The sequence below is a fragment of the Mus caroli genome, unplaced genomic scaffold, assembly GCF_978045245.1.
Source record: "Mus caroli unplaced genomic scaffold, Mus_caroli_1 scaffold_17, whole genome shotgun sequence".
Lineage (NCBI taxonomy): Eukaryota > Metazoa > Chordata > Mammalia > Rodentia > Muridae > Mus > Mus caroli.
In genome coordinates this window covers 3,106,379-3,127,839 of record NW_028227272.1, presented here as the reverse complement: position 1 = coordinate 3,127,839, position 21,461 = coordinate 3,106,379, and the positions used below count along the sequence as shown (strand labels likewise).

Below are 21,461 nucleotides of genomic sequence, written 5' to 3'. Positions count from 1 at the left end.
ACAGATATCAAGAGGAAATGGACACATTTTACATGGTGTTGTTCTTCAGTGATTTTAATCACATTGGCTACTCTGTTGACAGCAGAAACTTTCTGCATTCTTATTGTTTCTAAGCAAGACCTGAGCATTGCAGCTCTTCAGACTTAGGAATCACTGCGACCATTTATGTGCATCACCCTGATCTACACATGGAACTCAGGAGCCAGAATGGAGGTAAAACATCAGTGGTATTGCTGTGCATGAAAAGAGAAGGAGCTTTGAAACCGGGATGACTGTACATTGCCTATGCCCTCCCTGGCAAGCTCATTGGATTTAATTTATGCCCAGAGTTATCAATTCTCTTATGACATTCAGATACTTTGTTTTGTTTGAATCTCCTCACATACTCCTGTTTCTCCCTCCCCTCCTCTCCAGATCCCCTCCAGGCTTGTGTCTTTATGTCATCATTATTTTCCTTTCCCTTTTCATGACTTATGATTTCAATTACCACCCTTCCATCCTTCAAAATCAACTTACTCCCACTCCTGGGAACCTCTCTACCTTCATAACTTAAACCTACACCAACTTCCTCAAAAATGCACATATCAAGAAATTAGATGTTATGATCTACAAATGAGAGAGCAAGAGTGAGGGAGTGAGGGAGTGAGAAAGCAAAAGACAGAAGAGGGGAGCTGGTAGCTTTGTCTTTTTGCTTTTTGAGACAAGGATATGGGAGAAGAAGAAACTGTAATTCACTGCAGATCATAGTGTAAACCATTGCAGACACATGAAAACCAGTATAGAAGTGCCTATAAATACTAAAAATTCAACTACCATATAACTCAGTTATAAGACTTGGGTGTGTAATGAAAGAACTCTATCCTACTCATCCATGGTCATTGCTGCTGCTCACAATAACTAGAAAATTGACTGAGCCGGGCGTGGTGGCACACGCCTTTAATCCCAGCACTCGGGAGGCAGAGGCAGGCGGATTTCTGAGTTCGAGGCCAGCCTGGTCTACAAAGTGAGTGCCAGGACAGCCAGGGCTATACAGAGAAACCCTGTCTCGAAAAACCTAAAAAAAAAAAAAAAAAAAAAAAAAAAAGAAAAGAAAATTGACTGAGACTAGATATCCAACAACAGATAAACAGATAGAGGGGTGAGTTAAACTCGGCTCAATGTTCTAACTATAAGCTTGAAGAAATGGGAGTCCTACATTCCAGGATGGTTTTCATCACCAAGAGCCTTAGTGACAGGAACAAGTGCTGCTGCTTATGTCCATACATCTCACAGAGAATCACAAAGTGTGTGAGATGTTCTTCCCATACACGAGTTGGTAACATCACTCACATCTGGTACCACAAAGAGGGGCCAACCCTCTACACAGACAACTTGCTCAAGCAGGACTTCACATTAAACACAAAAGGAACCAGAACTTGAATCCAGATGTGAGAATGAGAGCTTGCTCTATCAAATCCCATGCACTATCCATAGAACTTGTTCTGTCAAATAGCTCTCCAACACTGTTCACTGGATTGTGAATGGCAGTGTAACGTTACTCACAAATAATCAGGTTAGTATATGGAGTACTACCTCAGAAGGCCTTTCTTTGTTTTCCAAGGTCTATGTACTTCCTTAGATCATTGGAGATCTTGATGGTCTCATTCATTAACTGAAACAAGTTGCACAATAAAATATTAGAGGATAAAAATTAAATGTAGAGGATAATACCATCTGGTAATTCTTCAGTAAACCTAAATTCAAAATATAATTCACATAATCTATGCATTTATATTTCATCTATAGGCAGATTTATGTACATATATAACAGTATATATGGATTTATGTGCATATATATATACACACATATACATACATACAGAGAGGGAGTAAGGGAAAGAATATGAGGGGAATGTATGTATGTATGGAGGATAGAAAAGGAGTAAAGAAGGGATAACACAAGAGAGGCTGGACTTGATCAATATATCTCTAGCATGTATGCACAGCATGGTACTGAACCCATAATGGCATTCAATTAAATATGCATTTATTGCCTAATTGAGATGCAAGTAAATCACATCATAAATAACATCAGAATAAAAATGATTCTACTGGATACTAATTAGATACACAAGTGCAGTTAATGCAAACAAAAGCATTGCTAAAATAGTACAATATAAGTGTCACTACTAGTGGAAAATCCATCAGATCACATAGCCTAAGACCTGTAAGGGGAATGAGACTTGGGAAATAAGGCCTAGTCATCAAGATGCCAGAGTTGACATTGCATTAGAGTTTTTAACAGCTGATCACCATGTAGTAATCAGGTATGATCATTTATGTTGAGAAAATGACTTCAGAAGTTGAGGAGAGCTAAAGAAAAAAACCATCACTCAGATGAACCTGAGAATATCATTCACATCTCCCAGGAAATAATTTGTAGCTGATACTCACAGGGTAGACAGTTTCCACAAAATACATTTCAGTGTGGGGAACAAACTGCAGTGATCTGAGAGACAGGGTTAAGGGTGGTGTGGCATAGCAGCATGTACTTTTCAAGATAACCATATCTGACACTTTTTTGAAAAGAAACAACCACAGAAACTAGTGCAAGTACCACTTTGAGGAGAAATACTGCATCTCCTCATAATGCTAGATCATCCTCATGAATGATGTATATCATCCACACCCCAAATGACACAGTGCAACCCTAAGTAGGTCCATCAACATTGGCTCCCATCAGGTATGCTCTGTAGACTGTCTTTGAAAGCTCAAAGGGTTCTGAAGAGGCATGATAGAGCACAGATGGGTGAGGATCTCGGAAACACAGAGAAAGAAGCTGGAAAGTAGTGAAAGCATCATTGGAAGAGGACGTGTGTGAGCCTACACACAGAAAAACCCGCTGGAGCATCTGAAAGTGTATTGAAAGCACAGCTGAGAGATGGAATCTCCTTGAGCTAGACATCAATATTTGAATAGGGTTTACTGAACTCTCGTATGGTCATGAATAGCAAAAAGAGCAAGGAACATTGTAACATCTAGGTTATACTTGTCGACCTCTCTCATGCTACCCCTCTGTGCCATGAAAAACTGTTTACTTTATTACTACAGCTTTGCAGTGAGCTGGGGAATTGAACAGTATTAGTCTACCCCAGTATCCTCATCAAGTACTGATTGTCAACTTGACATAGCTTAGAATCACCTGAGAAAATGAAAATCACTTGAGCAGTTGTTTTATCAGGTTGGTCTATGGGTGGTTCTATAGGAGATTGTCTTGAATAAGAGTTAATGTGGAGGACCTGGTCCATAATAAGCAGTATCATGCCTAGACTGATATTCCTGGACTATATAGGAAAGTGACCATGGGTCTGTGTGCTAGCCAGAGAACAAGCCATCTAGCAGGTAAATGGCAGCCTTTATGGTTCCTGATCTACTTTCTTGATTGTAAGTATCTTCGGTGGTAATTCTGTGTGGGATAGCAAGCATTCTTTACGTTTCTTTTTTATTAGATATTTTCTTTATTTACATTTCAAATGTTATCCCCTTTCCTAATTTCCCTTCCAAAAATCCCCTATCCCTTCCCCCAACCCCCTGTTCCTCAACCCACCCACTCCCATTCCTGACCCTGGCATTCCCCTATCCTGGGGCGTAGAACCTTCACAGGACCTAGGGCCTCTCCTCCCATTGATTATTGACTAGGCCATCCTCTGCTACATATGCACCTAGAGCCACCAGTCCCACCATGTGTTTTCTTTGATTAGTGATTTAGTCCCAAGGAGCTCTGGGGGTACTGGTTAGTTCACATTGATGTTCCTCCTATGGGGCTGCAAATCCCTTCAGCTCCTTGGGTACTTTCTCTAGTTCCTTCATTGGGGACCCTGTGTTCCGTCCAATGGATGACTGTGAGCATCCACTTCTGTATTTTCCAGGCACTGGCAGAGCCTCTCAGGAGACAGCTATATCAGGCTCCTGTCAGCAAGCTCTTGTTGGCATCTGCCATAGTGTCTGGGTTTGGTGGTTGTTTATGGGATGGATCCCCAAGTAGGGCAGTCTCTGGATGGTCATTTAAGTTTCTACTCTGAATTCCCTCCATGATGAACTGGAAATGGAAAAGGTGATAACCCTTTTATTCCCCAAGTTCCTTTGGGTCAGGGTTGTCACAGCAATAGAACTCAAACTAGGAAATCCAAGTTTTATACCTTGTTGAAAATTTTGGCCATTTTGGGTTAGCTTCATTTTTCCATTAACTTCAGAATAATCTGGAAGTTTCTACAAAAAAAGTCCATAGATGGTAGATAGATAGATAGATAGATAGATAAAGCTACTGGAATCATGAGGTTTTGGATATAATGGATATCTCTCTAGACAATATTTTTATTTCTGTATATTGGCTACAAAAGTTGTAGAGTCAAAATACAAATATATATATATATATATATATATATATATATATATATATATATATTTCTTAAGCATTAAAACACATAAAATCTTAGAGGGATAAATCTGACCAAAAACTGTCTATGTCTTATATGTTGAAAACTAAATTAGAAGTAAAAGAAGTTAAAGAATGAAGTCAGTCCCAGTGCATGTGGGAATCATATACATATGGCCAAAGACCCCCATTTCTAGGACACCTTTCTTCTATAAAGATCACAACTGATCAAACACACCAGATGTTTTTATTTATTTTTGATCTATCTATCATTATTTATTTTTGCATTTTTTGTTTTTAACTTGAAGTCTTCCTCTATAGCTGTTTGTATTCCTTTCTCATTTTTAGCAGGATCCCATTTTGTAGCTCTGGCCGACCTTTGACACAGTAGTTTTCTACCTCATGCTCTCAAATGCTGAGATTTCAGACATGTATTATCATGCATATCTATTGTCTATTGAGCTGCTATGCTCTCTAGATTAGTTGGCCCATTTTCCCTATAAAATGACCTTCTTTATGCATAGCAGAGCTCTTTTTTTCCTGTAGAATATCTCTGATATAGAATATCCCTATGGATATTCTAGAGGAAATATGTTTTTATACAACATAAAGCGTTATGTAGCACATGTGTATTCTCCACTATTTTTAGCACTAGTGTGTGCATGTCTTTTTCATGTTTCATTGTTAACCTCTTAAAGTCATTATACTGAAAGTGAAAATTTCACAAACTATCTAAATTGGCTTTGGCATATCTTCATTCCAACCATCCCTGGCTTTGAACTGGGTATTTTAGATCATTCATGTTTAATGTGACCATTTATATGAGTATGTTTAAATCCATATTTCACTTGTTTTCTGTTTCTCTTTTCTGGTCCTTTTTCTTCTTTACTGTTTTCTTTTAGATTGATTCCATTTTGTGTCCTCTGTGAGCTTATTAGCTACACTTCAGTGTTTTCTGGTTTTACTGGGTTCTTTAGAGTTTATAGTATACCCAATAAAAGTGAGATCGATGGAACTTTTGATTTTGAAGTTATTATGGATTCATACACAGTTACAAGGTAACAGGGAAGGACCTGTTCCCTTTGGCTGGAGCCTGTGCCAGTGCAGTATCATAGTTGGACACTGACATACTGTCATTAACACCCTTTCTTCTCATGTGAAGGGTTGTATAAATACACTACCATAAAAACACAGACTGTAGCAATCACTATCTAACACCATCTCCCTCATGTTACTATTTCCTCCCCATACCAATCAGCCTTTCAGCTGCCACCCTGGTAGTCACTAGTGTATTTGCCACACCAAGTAGCATTCTGAAGCCAAAACAAACAAACAAACAAACAAACAAACAAACAAACAAAAACAACAACAAAAAAACCCAAGACAATCATTCATTCAATATTTTTCCAGTTGTCAATCACTAAGATACTCTTGATATTCATTCTTGTTGCTGGTGCTATAAATCACAATAGCTCACATAGTTTTTGACTCTTTGAAAATTTGCTACATGTTTGTAATGTATCTTGCTCAAAGAGGCCCTCATTCCCTTCTTCAACTGTCTCCAGTATGAACCCATCATATCTCTCTCCCAGTTTCATAGTCCTTTAAAGATATCTATTTATTATTACTTTTAACAGAGTGCATTTAGTGCTACCTTTACATACAAGGTCACCCACTGCAACTAACCCCAAAGAAAAAGTAACTCTCTTTCTTCTATCAGTCATCAATGGCTAAAATTTACTCAGCTCAAGACTGGACCTCAGACACACTTCCCACTCTATGCAGGAATTTTTAACTATCTTGTCCTATTTACAGATCTTGGACATGTAATCAGACCTGCTGGGAGTCCAGGAAACAGCAGTCCACAGTACTTTCCTGAGTCTGCGCCTCTTGCATTCTTCCTGCCCTTGAGCCTTGTCAGAGGAGCCAAAGTTCCTGAGTTCCTGAGAACTCACTGTGTGTGTGTGTGTGTGTGTGATCATTTGCCATGGAAATATCATGTGTAGATTATGACTCTTATAAGCATATAAGCATAAATGTTCCTAGTAGTTAAGACAAGATGTTTTTATTTTGTGTATGGGATATAAGTTTTCATTTAGGGATATAGATGTCCAGAGTACATTGTTGGTTCACTTTTTAAATATAAATTTACTGTCTTAGAGAAACTACCAGGTAATTTTCCAGGAGGGTTTCACCATTTTACATCCCTACCAGAGATACAGAAGACACCTTCTGCATGCCTGCTGTAAGCACAAGTATATCCCTTTACTAAACTCACATATGTGTGATGATGCCTTGTTATATTTCTACACTAGCTGAGGATGCTGAATGTCTATGTTGGCTCTTAAGTATTCTCTCTATATATTTTTGTTGTTTTAATTGTATACAAGAGGTATAATACTTACTCCTGGAACTACCTGCTAAAGAGCCATCTGGATTAGAGACCAATGGCCTCTCCATGTCCCAAGATGATGTGGAAACCATTCCAAGTCTCAATGCAGATGATTCAGTTCTGGTCACTTCATAGACTGCCAGCCACATTGCTCTACTGAATGATCCACAGGTGGGAAGACAGGTTCATGTGACCCTCATCTGATGCCTGTCTGCAGTGACATCAAGGTAGACGTCTTCACAAACACAACAAGGTGGTCAAATATGGCAGTTTTCACTTTGGGCTAAATATCTTCTTCAAATCAGGACCAGAGGAAACTTCAGTTAAAGTAGTCAATGGAAATGTACGTGCTCAAGAAACTGTATTTACAGGTCAGACTGTGCAGAGAGTGATGGGGAGTATCTAGCATCTACCTTACTTCACAGCCATTTTTAATTGACAAATAAAAGCATGTACATGTCAGTTATCCTGTATAACCTAATGCTTTACAGTACATAGCCTACATGTCCACTCTGGAACGGTTCAAGTATATGCATGAATACATGTAATAACATAGACTGGATTTGGTGATGAGAACAATTGCAATCTAAATACTAATTTTCAAAGCTATACCACATCTGGTAATTTTCAGCATTGAAGTCCTGGTATGCCTTATTACATATACATCTAAATTGTTTCCTTGTGTTGAGTGACATATAAAGAAAGACGCTAAGTGTTTAAAGTCTTATTGGAAGAAGTATGTCACTGGGTGGTGGGCTTTGAGGTGACAGAATCTCAAGCCAGACCTAGTTGCTCACTCAATTTACTTGGTACCTGTGGATCCATATGTAGAACTCTCAGCTCTTTCTCCAGCACCACGTTTTCCCGCATGCTGTCCTGCTTCCCACCATGATGATAATGGTCTAAACTTCTGAAATGGGAAGCCAGACCCAACTAAATGTTCTCTCTTCTTTTATAGCAGTGGCTATAATCATGGTATTTCCTCATAGCAATAAAACCCTAAGGATATATATATATATATATATATATATATATATATATATATATATCTTAGTTAGTTAGTTAGTTGGATATATGATTATATATAATATATAAAGGATGGAACCATCATACTATGCTGAATGACTGGCAGTTCCATCCCACTCTTTTATAGAAAGTATCTAACTGTACCACCAACTACAGTACTAGCTTCAAACTTCTACAATTTTTAAAAACTTAAGAAATGTGTTCTATTCTTAGATTCCTGAGAATTCTGGATAGGTAACAATCTGTCATGTGGGAACCAGCACTAAGTTTATGACTCTACAATTTTTCTTTAAGCAATCAATAGAGTGGATGGCATTGATTTCCAGGTATTGAACCAATATTGCACACCTGAACTCCCTATTCAATGAGAGCATATATTTATTTTCCTATATAGTTAGAATGTGTGTGAAAATATTTTAAGTATTTTATGCCAATGTTCATGAAGTATATTTGTCTGTAGCATTCTCTTTCCTTGTTATATGATTTTTCTCTGACTGGTTTCATTAAATAAATTAGGATGTGCTATTATCTAGAAAGCAGTTACTAGTCATCATCCTAAATAATGTACAATTCTTCAGGGAAACCATCTAGATAGTTTCTTTTTGTCAAAAAGTGCCAGTAGTGAATTTTATTTATATGTCATGAAGATCATTCCTGAATAAATATTGAGTAAAGAGAGTACTCACATCTGGACACTGGGACACAATGTTGCCATCTACAATATTCAAGCTTGAATATTGAAGAATTGAAGTACAAAAAAATCACAAAATACCCATTTTTTTTACCTTTTGTTTACTTTATTGGATATTATCTTTATTTACATTTCACATGTTATCCCCTTTCCTGGTTTTCACTCTGAAAAAACCTTCCCCCATCCCTTCTCTCCCCTTCCCCTGCTCACCAGCCCACCCACTCCTGTTTCCTGTCTTGGCACTCATCTACACTGGGGTATAAAGCCTTCACAGAACCAAGAGCCTCTCCTCCCATTGAGGAGAGACTAAGCCATCCTCTGCTACATATGCAGATAAAGTCATGAGACTCACCATGTGTAATCTTTGGTTGATGGTTTAGTCCCAGAGAGCTCTGGGGGTACTGGTTAGTTCATATTGTTTCTCCTCCTATGGTGCTGCAAACACCCTCAACTCCATGGGTCATTTTTCTAGTTCCTTCATTGGGTACTCTGTGATCAGTCCCATGGATAGCTGTGAGCAACCAATTCTGTATTTGTCAGGCACTGGCAGAGCCTCACAGGAGACAGCTATATCAGGCTCCTGTCAGGAAGTACTTGTTGGCATCCACAACAGTGTCTGGGTTTGGTGATTGTATATGGGATGGATCCCCAGATGGGGCAGTCTCTGGATAGCCTTTCCTTCAGTCTCTGCTCCACACTTTGTCTCTGTAACTCCTTCCATGGGTGTTTTGTTCCCCCTTCTAAGAAGGACTGAAGTATCCACACTTTGGTCTTCCTTCTTCTTGAGTTTCATGTGTTTTGCAAATTGTATCTTGGGTATTCTGAGCTTCTGGGCTAATATCCACTTATCAGTGAGAGCATATCATGTGTGTTCTCTTGTGATTGGGTCACCTCACTCAGGATGATATTCTCCAGATTCATCCATTTGCCTAAGAATTTCATGAATTCAATGTTTTTAATAGCTAAGTAGTACACCATTGTGTAAATGTACCACATTATCTATATCCATTCCTCTGTTGAGGGACATCTGGGTTCTTTCCAGCTTCTGGCTATTATAAATAAGGCTGCTATGAACATAGAAGAGCATGTGCCCTTATTACAGGCAAAGGACACTGTCAATGAGACAAAATGGCAACCAACATATTTGGAAAAGATCTTTACCTATCCTACATCTGATAGAGGGCTAATATCCAATATATACAAAGAACTCAAGAAGTTACACTCCAGAGAACCAAATAACCTTACTAAAAATGGGGTACAGATTTAAACAAAGAATTCTCAACTGAGTAATACTGAATGGCTTAAAAGCACCTAAAAATGTTCAATATCCTTAGTCATCAGGGAGATGTGAATCAAAACATCCTTGAGATTTCACCTCACACTAGTCTGAATGGCTAAGATAAAAAATTCAGGTGACAGCAGATGCTGGCGAGGATGTGGAGAAAAAGGAACACTCCTGTATTGCTGGTGGGATTTCAAGCTGGTACAACCACTCTGGAAACCAGTCTGGTGGTTCCTCAGAAAATTCACATAGTACTACCTGAGGACCCAGCTATACCACTCCTGGGCATATACCCAGAAGATGTTCCAACATGTGATAATGACACAAGCTCCACTATGTTCATAGCAAAATACCAATATTTTAAGGAAGTTTACATTTTTTCATTAAGTTACAGTCATGTCTCTCCTTGGTCACATGTACAGGATAAAGATAATTGCAAATATGTTTTCTAAAAAGTTGGTTTGTTTTCTACAAATTTTCAAATTTATGTGGATGTATTTTGTCCAGAATAATCTGTTAGTATTTCTGAGTTCAAGGCCAGCCTGGTCTACAAAGTGAGTTCCAGGACAGTCAGTACTACACAGAGAAACCATGTTTCAACTCCCCCCCAATAATAATAATAATAATTTAAATATGTGATATATGTGTGTGTGTGTGTCTGTCTGTCTGTCTGTCCATAAACCCAGACACATCAGACACATGCCACAGGGGAATAAATTAGGGTACAGTTTGTAAGAATCACTTCTATCTTTCTGCCGTATTGGTTCTGGGCATCAAACTCAGATCATCTTGCTTAGTAGCAAGGGCCTTTACCTTCTAAGCCTCCTGTCTATCATCTGACTGTAACTTAAATTTGCTTTTAGGGTTCAGATTAGTTTTCTTTCCATGAGCCTATGGACCATATGTGTAGGAAGACTTCCCTAATTATCTTTTTCTATCAACTTGACACAGTGTGGAGTCATCCAAAACAGGGAACCTCAAATGAGAAATTGGCTAGATCAGATTCACCTGGTAGATAGTCTATTAGGGCATTGTCTTGACCGTTAATTGATGTAGGAAGGTCCAGCCCACTGTGGGAGGCACCATTCCCTGTGCAGGCATTTTTTTACTCCTTTTGGGAAATTATAATTATTCCATCCATTTCTTCTTTGTCTATCCACTCTGGGTATATGTGTGCAGATTTTCTGTATATTCTTAAATAATCAGCTTCCCTTCATTATTTGTTGGTGTTCAATTCTATTGACTTTAAGGTTCTATTTTCTGTTTTCTACCTGCTTTGGGTTTATGTAATTATTTGCATTTATATTTTTCCCATTTTATATGAAGATATCTATAAGCTAAAGCTTGTGTTGTGTGCATATTTTTATAAATCTCAATACAAACTGAGAATTTACTTCTAAGTTTTAGAAATGGAGATTTTATTGCTGTGTCTGTGTTAACTGGTTTCTAATTTGATCCCACCACAGTCAGTAAATCCACCGTGATGCTGGTAATTTTGCCTTTGCTGAGGTTTGCTGTTTGATATTTGCCTCCTTTATGCTTCTATGATAAAACACTCTGAACAAAGGCAATCTGGGGACAATGGGATTTATTTGTAGTATACTTCGAGGTCACAATTTTATAATTGAGAGAAGTCAAGGCGTGGGTGGGGGGAAGCAGGAACTTAAAAGCAGAAACTATGACAAAACACATCTTTCTGGCTCATTCTCTTGCTGCTTCAGTAGTTCATGCTTTCCTATATAGCTTGGGATCAACTGCCCTGGGAATGGTGTCTCCCAAAGTGGGCTGGCCCCTCCTACATCAATTAACATTCAAGACAACTTGCCCACAGGACAGCCTGATCTAGGCAATACTTCATTTGAGATTCTCTTCTCACATGACACTCTGCTGTGTTACTTGACAGGAAAAGATAATTAGGAGAGTCTCCTTACAATATGGTTCATAGGCTCCTGAAAACAAAACCAATCTACTGGCTAGGGATGGACAGGTCTGCATGTATTGAATACAGCCCACTGAAAAAATTATTGTTTAGTTTTCTCTATCTTTTGTGATGCCCACCTACTTGGTTATTAATCATTGAGATTAATGTTGTAACCATGTGGATTTGCATGTTAGATTTGGAGTTTCACATGGACTCCAGACAAAGCGGGAATCTGGACCACTCACTACTGCCTACGTGGTCAGGAACACTACACACTATAATGCTATGGACTACCTTTCCATGTGTTATGTACATCACATGGCTATGTGAGACACTAAGTCAATCTCTGTTATTCTATCTTAGCCAGAAGCACAGATATATCTAATATATTTTCCAATTATTAAAAGAGAAAATAAAATCCACTAATAACTGTAATAGGTATTTGAATTTTATTGTTGTAGAGAGACATCACTATATGTACAGCAAGAATTTGAAATTATGTAGCACTTTTTCTTTGTACTGCTCAAAATTCCCTTACTGTTTTTACCTAACAAATATTTTTAATAATACTAAGGTCTTATAGGCTATCCCATTTCTAATATAATTTATTATGTGTTCTATTTAGGAAAAAAACACAGTGCAAAAATGAAAGGAGTCTACTAGCTGAAATATAAGCTGGGTAACTATTTTTAATGCCTCAGCCAAAACAGACATTACTAATTGATTACAGCACTCCTTAATAAATACATACTTGCACTTAGAGTCTATTGTTTCAGACTTGTAAAGATCCCACTTGACACATCTTTTTATCTTCGGCATCTGGAACCCACTGTGCAGGAATGAAATATGCCACATCTGGCCTACACATCAGTGAGGTGTCAATCACAAGCTGGCTTTCTGAACTCATTGTTTTTCATATCATCATTGCAGACAAGAGCTATGATTGTTACTGTTGCATTCTGAAGTTAAAATAACTTGAAGAAGAACTTATTCCATCTCGACTAGGTCAGAAAATGCCTGGAGAGCCACACTGATGCCTCCCTCAATCTCGTCCAGGAATGAGTTAATCCACCTGTGTCGTTCATCTAGGGAAATAAACACATTCCCAAAACTGAAGCAAGCAAGGAAAAATAGAAGATGCTCATTCTTCAGCCATCTGTTTATTCCAAGTAGTCTCAGGAGGAGGGCCTGTGAATTATGTAACTAGTGTTCCCATTCCAGCTTGCTTTATCTCCAATCTATCTGTGTCTTCAGAGTGCAAGGTCTCTCATCCCCATCCATGGTTTTTTCTCTACCTATCTCAGCCATTCAGGTGCCTTTATGTGGCATGGAGACTCCTAGGATATGGGTTTTAGCTTTGTGGGGAAATGGAATTCAAAATGGGGCAGAAGATATGCAACAAACTGCACCGTTGCTCAGAGTTCTCTGAAGAAAGACATGCTGAGTGACAAATAGCCATTTCTTAAAGACATAATGCTCTCTGAGACACATCTCAAAGAGACAGCAAACTTCTTCTCCATGAAAACTTCATAATCCCCCAATATACTGTGAATAGTGAGACAAAGTATCCCTGCCGAGGTAGAGCAGTAAAGCACCACATGTATGTGTGTCCCCAACTACGACGCCATTGATGAGAGTAGAATTCTCATTATGTTAACTAAACCCACATCTCCTCTATCATGTCAACAATATTTAGCCATAAACCACTAGTTTTCATCTTTAAAACACATTCTAGTACTATTTAAACACCAAAAACTCATGAGAAAACACACACTGCATCTGTTTGATTATATGCTCTTAGACATTTTAAAGACTGTAGTCAGCATACAACAAGCACAGCATATACAGTACCAAATGGGACAAGAAAGGAAAAAGAGAAGGAAGAATCAAAGTCTAGCACCATACCTACACTCTCCTTTATCAAGAAGATATCTGTAAATATACATAGAGCTTCCGTAGAAGAAAAAAAGCTAATGACAGGGAAATGGTCCCAGGTGGTTTGAGATAGTCCCATTGGTTTAGAGTGATCTCTGAGGTGGGTCACCAACACTGTAGAGAAATTTGAGTAAGTAGCTTAGTTGTTGTCACCTAGACCCTCAACTGTAATATGAAGATGTGTTGTTCAACTCCCACAGGCATAATGAGGATTAAATGAGATAACCCCTACAAAGAAATGGCTACTATATAATTGCCCATGCTTGCTATGTTAGAGCTGTATGATCAATGATAATAGTCATGTGAATTCAAAATTTACCCTAGAGGATGTCTTTTCTACCACCAGAACAAAGTAAATGCATCCATCCAAACACTCACACATGGCGGTTAACAAAGGGCATTTGTGGACTTTCAATGCAAGTTGAGTGGAGAGGCCAGATTTCACACAACCACAGAACTGTATGGGTGTGAGCTGGGATCAAAAGCACACAGAAACATTGAAATAAAGCTGTTGAACTCTGTAATTCTCAAGAAAGCCAGTGTGATTCTCTAATATGATTTGAACATCACATTCAGGAGAACTGTGTGGGTTTCATACAATAGAAGCACAGCAAGATATATAAGACAACAATGGAATAACCTGAATGCTTTATCCAGAACTGATCTTGGCCCTGGATACACACAAATGGACTTTATTTGTAGAAATCTTCAGAAATTGAGAAGGGGTAATTTACAGTAAAGAGAAATAGATGTTGGCTGCCAGAAAGGAGGCTGACAGACACAGTGGATATGCAACCCAGCTAAAACAGATACTAGCATCTACTCCTCCATCTCCCAACCAAAAACAGAGGTGAGATAAGAACTCAGCTTTCTCAGATTTCAGAGTTCAAATTTTCAGGTGTTTTAAGCTACAGACATTATTTGTATTTTCTTCCTATTAAATATTAAATAGTTCATTACAAAAATATTGACTAGCTTGACCTAGCCAATTCTCTCCTGCCCTTATGAAACCTATAACAAAACCTCTTTTTTTTTTTTTAAACTTAACTTTCAGGAAGGCTGTGGAATAGGGTGAATTTATTTGACAGACATATTCCCTGCTCGAGTATGTGGTGCACAGATTAAAGCAGTGTGTCTCTCAGTGGCAGTTCATGAGGATAGCCAGCTGGCCAAGATGCTATGGTCCAGCTGAAAGCTGAATCTCAAAGGGAAGAGTTTGCCAGGGCTTGCAAGTTTGTTCATCAGCACACAGTCTCAATGCTTATCCTGGCAAGCTAGAAAAGGGCTCAGTACTGCTCAAGGGTCACATTTTGATCATTGATAATTTCAATACTGTTTGTATTGATGCATATCTATCTTCCCAACTTTTATATAAAGAAGTCCTAGACGAATATACTGTTTATGAAAGTAGTGTTTTAAAAGTTTCTCTATATTAATGAAGATTAGAGAAATAGTTCAGCCATACTAGACAGCTATGTGAGTTGGAAACCAGTGGAGAACAAGTCTTAACACAAAAAAATGTACGGAATTTGAGGAACAATAGTTAAAATTGTCCTCTGGCTTCAATACAGACACCTATAAACACAAAGGGTTGTCAAATAAAATATAATTCTTTTTCATTATTGTTAAAAACATGTAAAAGAAGCCTTTTCTTTTTTTCAGAAATTTGTATTCGTATCATTTCCACAGAGATAAATAAGTTATGTGGTGATGATTCTGCATGAGATGTTTAAATAATGGTTTCCCAGGTAAAGCAAAAAAAAAAAGTATAACACTCATTACTTTTAATATATGTCATATGTGTCTCTTACCTATTCTACATCAACACACAACCCTGGATGAGATATTATGGACAAGAGTGGAGGTCAACCTTCTATGAAAATGCTGAGCAGGGACCTTGCTCTTCTGTACAGGACCGCTACCTACTTCCTCACTTAACCCTTTCTGGAACTACTTTTATAGACACAACCAAAGCTGTGTTTCCATGGGGCTGGGGTATGAATGTGTTATGTCCATCATAGGATTATGTGTTTAACTGTTTGGTCCCAAGATATCAGTGCTTTTTGAGAAAGTCTTGAAAATTTTAAGAGGTGGAACCTTGTTAGAGCAAGTAGGTTATTGTGAGTGGGCACTGTAGTTTGACAGCCCATCTCTGCTCCCTGACTGTCCATGAAATGTGACAATATGGTCTATCCTCGAGCTCTCATGTCTTCTAGGTTATGGACTTTATCCCTCTGGAAATGTAAGCCAAGACAAACCCTTCCTCCCTTAGATTGCTTTGTACAGAGTATTTTACCACATCAACAGAAAAGAAATATTTGTCTAGTTGTGTTGACGAGGCATGTGAACTTTATAACACAGAGGATGTACTAAGAAAAATATGTACAAAGGGGCCATATACATGGAAGGTGTACAAAGGGACCAGGTATGTATACAATGGACTTTGGCACATGGGGAAATATGTAAAATAAGAGTCTCAGCATCATCGTAATCAAGAGATCACAGAGCTAGGATACATACACACCAACTTACAAGAGTCATTTATTTAAAGTTTCTCCCTGGACTCCTGACTCAAAAAGTCCAGTCCTCCTCCTGCACTGTCAGAGCAACTTGACCCAAAACACTGGAAAATGTTCTTGAGCATGAAAATAATGGTGTTAGTAGGTAAAGTCTACAGGAACACAGAAAGGCAATGATCTCAAAGGATACAAGAATGACTGCCTCTGCAACAGATAACTTGATTAAACATAGTTGTCAAGTATGGCTGGATCTAAAATCAAATACGAGAAGGGATGTTAGTAATATCCAGGAAGGATTTTCTGAATGAGGTTACTCCAAGTGGATGTGCTTCTTACAGGCAGTCTAAAAGACTAAAAGGTCCAAAGATTTGCTGCACTGCACCTCCAACTCCTCGAGAGTGCTTCTAAGCCATTGTTCCCACTATCGCTACATTCCTTCATTGACATTAGTGCTCAGCATCTTCAGCTTCCATCCTGGACTAAAGGTGGTGGTTCTCCTGAAATCTTGCTGGCCTCCTTCAACACTAGACTGAGACTGCTGTAAACTCTGGCTCTCATGAAGGGAACAGTTATATTCTCAGCCTTCCCATTAAGAAGGTAGCCAAAGTTGGGCTACCCAGTCTGTATCATTTAAGTCAATCTAAGAAATGTTTTGAAACTTGATGTTCATTTTTCAGTTCTCTTCCTTTAGAGTATTGTGACTAATAGTCTCTGATACTGTGTTTCTAAGGTGCAGTCATATACTACACATAGAACACACATGAGAGAATGGGCATGTTCTGCCTGTGATGGAACAGTGTCTCAGCAGCCTCTTCATTTACCTTTTAATCTCCCCCTCCACACCTCTGTCAGACCACTTATCCTCAACCTGAGGCTAGGCATCCACTTCCTCTAGAATCTGCCCTTCATTTCTGTCTTGGCCACTGTTCTATGATATTAGAGCTATTCACAGTTTCAGTATTTATCTTTGAATTCAAGCTTTACACCAGAAGGAGGACTTCAGTTTGTTAAAAGACAAAGCATATTCCTGGAGTAGGGAATCTAGACCATTGCTCAGGATCTGTGTTAGAAGATATGACCTTTCTTGTTTTGTAGCATTAATGATTCTACCTAACCAAGGGTTTGTTGAACATCAATTCTAGATCATCATAAAATGGCTGTGGGGTTTGCAAATACAGATATATCCAGATTCCAAGCTTGATAACACTGATATGCACTATGTGGTGGAGTCTGACCATCATTACTGAAGTCCAAGTGTCACTCTTCTTCAGCAAGTATTAGCAACTGAATAGATGGTAATTAAGCTAGCTTCCAACTAAGTAGCCTATAACTCTCACAATAATGTTTGATACTGTATTTAATAGTGACCATTATCATGGCTTTGAGGTACAGAACAATGGAATTGAATGTAAGATTTCTCATTGTGACTTTTTGACAGCTTTCTATAAATGGCTAGGATCTTCATTAACCAATGATACCACTGCCACCCATGAATTCAACCACATCATAACTAAAGATATATATTTTATGTATCAACTACTATGACATAATATATTTTATGTCATAAAGTGAATACCAGCTTGGTCCAAGTAGGTTTGTCATCCACCAGTCCCACAATGATTCTATATTTAACTGGCTCCTCAGAGCTTCTTGGGGTAGGAAGAATGCACTATGTCCTTACATAAACCATTCATGTATTTCTTCATGATTTATTATCATGTCCCTTCATCCTCTCCAGATGGATAAGGAGTTACAATAATTTTAGACCCCTTTTAAGGAAGCAAACGCTTAAGTCAAAGAAATGTGGAGCTGCAGAGTTGGAGAATTCTTTTCCTAACAGACAGCCTAGGGGCATCTAAAGAGCATCAGATTAGCTGCCTGGCTACATCGAAGCTCCAAATTATTTCCTGGAGGGGGAAATGCTGAGAAAATAGAGTGTATAGCAACAGCAAGATCTGAATACATGATCAGCTTCTCTTTCTGCTTAGAGCAGGGTGTTCTGCATGCAAGTTAAACTCTCACTGTAAACCACTTTCTTTTCTAAACAGCTTCCTCTCAGAACCATGTACCCTGAAGTACTCTTTCTATTAACATGAGAAGCCTCTGTACAGGGCTGGGGATGATCTCTTTCTACACTAACATGGAGCTAGACTTTAAAATTTCACCCAGCCAGCTAGGACTTCACCCTCATAGATCATATGAACAGTAAGACTGAGACCCATCAGGCAGGTCTGAATCCAGGATAGAATGGGGCAAGGTTCCATGATCCTTTATAGATGTATACTTCCATAGAGTTTGGACGAGGTCCCCCAGTTGGAAGTACCAGGCTTTCCAGCAAGCTGTATCCAAGGAATGCTCTGCTTCTATTATCCAAAGTCGAATGAGCTAACTCTGGACTCAGTTACTGAAAGGAAATGTTTCATGCCCTGTTAGAACACCTGGAAACTATACAGTATGGAAACTACACAATATGGAAATACAGTTTGAGTAAATCTATGCGTGTGTGAGATCTCTTATGGATGTCACTCTATACCATGACTAAGTAACAATTCTGTACAACACTATCAGTTAACATGCTAAGGAGAACCGGGGAAATCTAGCAAGGACCCATTCCTAGATGAATAGCTACAGGCATTTAATGGCTTCTGAGAGAAGAATCAGTGTTCTCAAGAAAAGATCACCCTAATAAGTTATTCAGTATCCAGTCCCAAGTAAGTAATCAGTATTAAACACATGCACATATGAGCAACACTAAATTAATGACCTCAGCTATGTGTATGTGTGTACATATAAGTTTGTGTGTGTGTATTGTTCGCATGTGTGTGTATGCCTGTGGATGTGTCTGTGTATGTGCCTTTGTGTGTGCGTGTGTATGTGTCTGTGTGTGCCTGTGTGAACAACTAAAAAGGAAATCATGAGTTTGATGAGTAGAGGCAAAGGAGGGGTTGGAGGAGGTGAGAATGTAGTAGAAATTGTGAAAACAAAGTCTCATGTATGATTTTCTCAAAAGAAAAAAAATAATTTTTAAAGTATAAATCCTGGAGCTTTTTACAAACCCTGATGTTTAGAGCAATTCAGAGATTCTGTAGCCTACAGACCTCTACTGCTTCTATATAATTCAATATCTAAAAATGTATGTGTGTATATAACATAGGACATTATTATATATTATACTACAATGTGATGTGGATTTTATACTACAGTATATAAATATCATAACCCAGCATGTGATTGTTTTTGTACACAGGTAAGAATGGGTGAGGATAAAAAACCATCATAAACCTTATCAGAGCCCGAGCTTCTCTGTGTTGATTTCTATTTCAGGAAAAGTCACTCTACACTTATCTGATGCCACTGCAAATAGCTGGAATGGGACCCAATGGAGCATTTAAACTTTATGTGTTTGTCATCGTCATTGTAGTCGTCATCATCATCACCATCATCAATGAATGTGTTTGAAAGAGAATATGTATATGTGTGTGCTTAAATCCACACATGCCACAGTGTGCATGTGAAGGCAAGAGGACGAGGACGACTTTCAGGAGTTGTATTTTGGGGTTCAAACACAGAGAGTCAGACTTCTATTGCAAATGTACTCCTGAGCCATCTGTTCTCTGCCAATACCCTAATAGACCATTTCAAATTACTCCCATGTGATTGGATGATCGTGTCAAATATTGGTGAGTTGTAAGTCTCTCTCTCTCTCTCTCTCTCTCTCTCTCTCTGTGTGTGTGTGTGTGTGTGTGTGTGTGTGTGTGTGTGTGTGTAGACAGGGATTTAAGCTCACTAAGGCAACAAACCTCTATCTGTGTTCTGTAGTTAAGTCTGGAGATATTTAGCTGATGGCAGAAGGTCTACCCTAAACGTGAGTGACAACATTTGTCAGGTTGCGGTCCTGCACTTAATGAAAAAGAAAAAAAAAAAAAAAAAAAAAAAGCTAAGCATCTGCATTCATCTCTTTGTTTCCTGACTGCAGATGCAATATGATCAGCCACATCTTGTTCTTTCTACCATGGTATCCCTGTCAGGATAGACTGTATCCTGTAAGCCAAAATAAATCTTTCCTTAAGTGGCTTTTGTCAGGTATGTTTTACAGCAACAAGTAAAGGAATGTAAGTGTGTGTGTGTGTGTACTTATATTTATGTGTGCTTGTATGTATATACATATAGTAGCAATTGAAAATCCATCTATTCTTCTCTTACTACTGTTGTGGGTATATATGAATTAGATTAACTGTACAGATTATATGGAGAAATTTAGCTTAATGACCTACAATTACTTTAATGTCTTTGAAATTCAGAAGGTAAGATGATGCCCCGTTTCTCCCATTGAACCTTAAGTATAAAATGCCTCTGACTGACTGTCATGCAAACTCAATTTTATTGCTATCTGAATTATTCAGAATCAATATCAGACATTATCCAGCACAGGGAAGCATAGATATAAGGCAGTATTGGAAAACAACTTCTCTATGTATTGAGTAATTGTGCTTTGTGTGGGGGATAATGAGCTGCTTGCTGTGTGTCACTACTTCAGACACATGGAGAATTAACAACTTTATCAACCTTTGATATTATATAACAAAAGGCATCCCTTGACACAGACAACAAATTGCAAGGTTTTGGAGCTCTCACCCCGAACCCCGCCCCCAAAAGCTGCACTCATGATCCTAACCTTTTCTGGAAGAGCAAGGGTGAGTCGTGAGCTGCTTACATGGGAGAGAAACTGACTCCAGTTATATTTTAGGCGATTTGATGGATAAACTGCAACTTCACGTTTCCTTCTGGCTGCAAATTGCTTAAAGGCATAAATGGGCCATGTGGCTGCCTGCAAAAGCCCTTCTGCAGCTGATGTGTGACTGTCAGCACTGCTTGTAGTAATTTTCCAAATAGTACAATGGAAGGTCCAGACATCACAGGCTACAAGGAAGAATCAGGATCCAGGTTGGTGTTGGCTGTATGAGTGTCTTTATGCTAAAATCCTGACTGTGTTAGATCATTTATATCTTTGAACTGCTAAGGGCTATAACTGTCATGACTTCCTCTTAGGTTTATAAATGAGGGCATTAAAGAAATCAAAAGACTTCCCCCCTCCAATTTAAGTGTGCAAGCAGTAGAGCTGAGATTCCAAAGTGGAATTTATGCTTTCAAATGTGGATCAGGTAAATCTTATCTGTGTGGTCACATTCGTATGACAAAGAGAGCATGAGACACAGAGTCAAATGCCTCAGAAAATACGAAATCCTGGCTGTCTGGAAACAAACAAACATACAAAATGGTA

At 38.5% G+C, this 21,461-nt stretch overlaps 1 protein-coding gene and 1 long non-coding RNA gene across 16 annotated transcripts in view; both read right to left on the bottom strand.

Annotated features, from left to right (window-relative positions):
* Positions 1-21,461, bottom strand: part of Rbfox1 (RNA binding fox-1 homolog 1) — a 2,110,633-nt gene that overhangs the window by 844,341 nt on the left and 1,244,831 nt on the right. The window lies entirely within an intron of this gene.
* LOC115029589 (uncharacterized) lies at positions 1,573-17,732 on the bottom strand. Its single transcript, XR_003835158.2, has 3 exons — positions 16,371-17,732; positions 2,434-2,488; positions 1,573-1,651 (listed from the first exon to the last, which is right to left on the bottom strand). It is a non-coding gene; the product is annotated as an uncharacterized LOC115029589 (long non-coding RNA).